The following is a 2,734-nucleotide window of genomic DNA, read 5'->3' on the forward strand; positions in this document are numbered from 1 at the left end:
AAGCATTGTCAAAATTGAAGAAATACCCAACCTAACCTGATTTGAGCACACAGGTAATCTTTTCGTGCAAATCTCTAGAATTCAGGATACCCTCTAGCTTCAGGAATTGCTGCATCTGAGTGATCTGCTGTCACCAGAACTCAGTCTGTCTCCATCTCTCAACTCTGCCGTGTCCTCCATTGCTTTTAGGCTCATTCAAGTCTTATCCACATGGTGGTTCCTGAGAGGTTCAAGGTCCCACTACTTGTTTGTCATCATTTGTTGCTGTTGCCATTGAGTTGGTTCCGACCCCCAGAGACTCCTATGCATAACCGGATAGAACACTGCTGGTCCTCAAGATGGTTCTTGAGCCCATTGTTGCAGCCACTGTGCCAATCCATCGCCTTGAGAGCCTTCCTCTCTTTTGCTGCCCCTCTACTTTTCAAAGCACTGTGTCCTTCTCCAGGGATTGGTCTCTCCTGACAACTGGTCCAAAGTGCATGAGATGAAATCTCACCATCCTTGCCTCTAAGTAGCATCTTGGCTGCACCTCTTCCAAGACAGGTTTGATTGTCCTTTTAGAAGTGTGTGGTACTTTCAATTTGCTTCCCCAGAACCGCAATTCAAATGCATCGATCCTTTTTGAATATCCCACTGTTACTTGCATAGGAGGCAATTGAAAATTGTTTGCTTCATGTACACCATCGTCCTCTACTACTCTTGCAATCAGAAATCTCCTCTTGTCCACGGGTTCACCAGCATCTCTGAAGTTGATTCACTCACCCTGGCATGCACATCATTTAATATTAGATCCAACTGAGCATGCTCCCTAGGACCCAGGACTGTGTATGCTAGGAGAGGAAATGGGGCTAAGCTAGCCTTAACACATGGACAGTACTCCCCTGCCCCGGTTTTGGGCCTTTCCTCAGTTTTGCCTGCTGGCCATCTCTCATTGCCAATCCTTCCACGGCACAATAGGTGTTCGTTTAGAATGTCTCTCTCTTTCTGTCTCTTTTTGTTTTTGGCTCTCCCATCCAAAATTCACCATCCTTGCCATTCATGTGAACTCAGGCAAGGGAGCACCGAGAGGGAAGAGGCTGCTTTTGCTTCCATGTCCACTAAGACCCATAGCTTGGCTCCAGTGGAGGTACAGAGCTCATCTACTCCTTTACTTGGGCATTAGCTTATTTTTGGTTACCCCCTCATATATGCTCTTTGATATTAAGATTTCTGAAAATATTAAGCATGCCATCTTGCTGTCCTGAACCTGATTCATAGACTAAGAAAACCCTGAGACACAAACAGTATTTTAGTCAGTCATGTTGTTGCTCAATTACAAAGCAAAAAAAAAAAAAATTGTTGCCTTGTATCGAGATACCAGACAGGATTTATTTCTGGATGAACCGTCAACTGAAAGCTCACGGCAAGTTATTAATCCCATCAGCTCATGCAGCTCAACACCTTAAGCTTTTACTCTCAGTTGACACCAAGGAAATCAGGGTATTTTTATCAAATTGGGACTGGGATGGTTCTATGTCCCTCTTCTTATCTGGAGCAGTTACTTTGGGGACCTACTCAGAGCGGTTGCTGGCTCAGAGATGATGGCATCATCAACAAACCCCATAATTGTGCTGGGTGGGGCGGAGCTTTCATAGTATGCATTATTTCCGTTAGGCGAGCATTGAGCAATCCACTCGGGGTTAGTGCATGCAGTGGTGGTGTTGGCAAGGTTCTCTCTGGTCACAGTGAATTTTTTCATAAAAGCAGTTTTGCTCGAATCTTAATTTTTGTGATGGTCGATGTACAAGAACAGTGTGCAGTTGTGCAATTTTGTTTTCTGCTCAGGAAACTGTTGTGATGTTGAACACAGCTTACAAGGACAACGCAATGGGAAAACCTCAAGTGTATGACTGGTTTTCTCATTTCAAAGAAGGTGAAATGTCGATTGATGACAAACCTTGTTCAGGATGTCTGCAACTTCCTAAATGTCCGAAAATGTTGAATCATAGTGCATATGGGATTTGTTCCATCGGGTCAGACTGTTGATCCAATGTTCTATTTAGAGCTTCTGAAAAGATTGCATAGCAGTGTGCGATACAAAAGGCCTGATTTGTGGCTGACGGGGGGTTGGTTTTGCCACCATGACAATGCACCTGCTCACGCAACCACCTCGGTGTACCAGTTTTTGGCAAAAAGCAGCATGCTTCTCTTCCCCTATGTACCTTGCTCACCTGACTTTGCTCCGTGCAACTTCTTTTTGTTTCTACGAATAAATATGGACATAAAAAGACAGTGATTTGGTGACATAGAAGAGGTGAAGAAAAAAAAAACAAGAGTGGTGCTGTCAGCTATTCAAATGTCAGTGGATCCAGCCTCTAACAAATAATCATGGGTCCGGTAGGCACAATTGTACAGCTATAATATATAAAGATTAGATAAAGTCATAGAAGATAGGAGAGAGAGTAACATGAAGGAGTCAGACACGTTTTATGGTAGCATGCTCACCTCAACCCTTCTTGGTGGTCCACGTGGGGATATGGGAGGAGGCAAGGGCAGGAGAGAGAGGGACCCAAGGGGGGAGAGGGAAGGAAGGAGAGGGAAGGACGGGAGCCCAGAGGAGAGAGGGTCTTTATTGTTTTGGGGCTTTTATAGGTAGCCATTAGTCATGCATATTCAGGAGTCACATATGCCACAGGTGGGTGGTAATCTTAGTGAAGTCTCTGAGCTCACAGGTGAGGAAACCTAATCCGTGCAT

This window comes from Echinops telfairi, unplaced genomic scaffold (assembly GCF_000313985.2).
Source record: "Echinops telfairi isolate 266 unplaced genomic scaffold, ASM31398v2 ScPeMD7_31;HRSCAF=116, whole genome shotgun sequence".
NCBI classification, from domain to species: domain Eukaryota; kingdom Metazoa; phylum Chordata; class Mammalia; order Afrosoricida; family Tenrecidae; genus Echinops; species Echinops telfairi.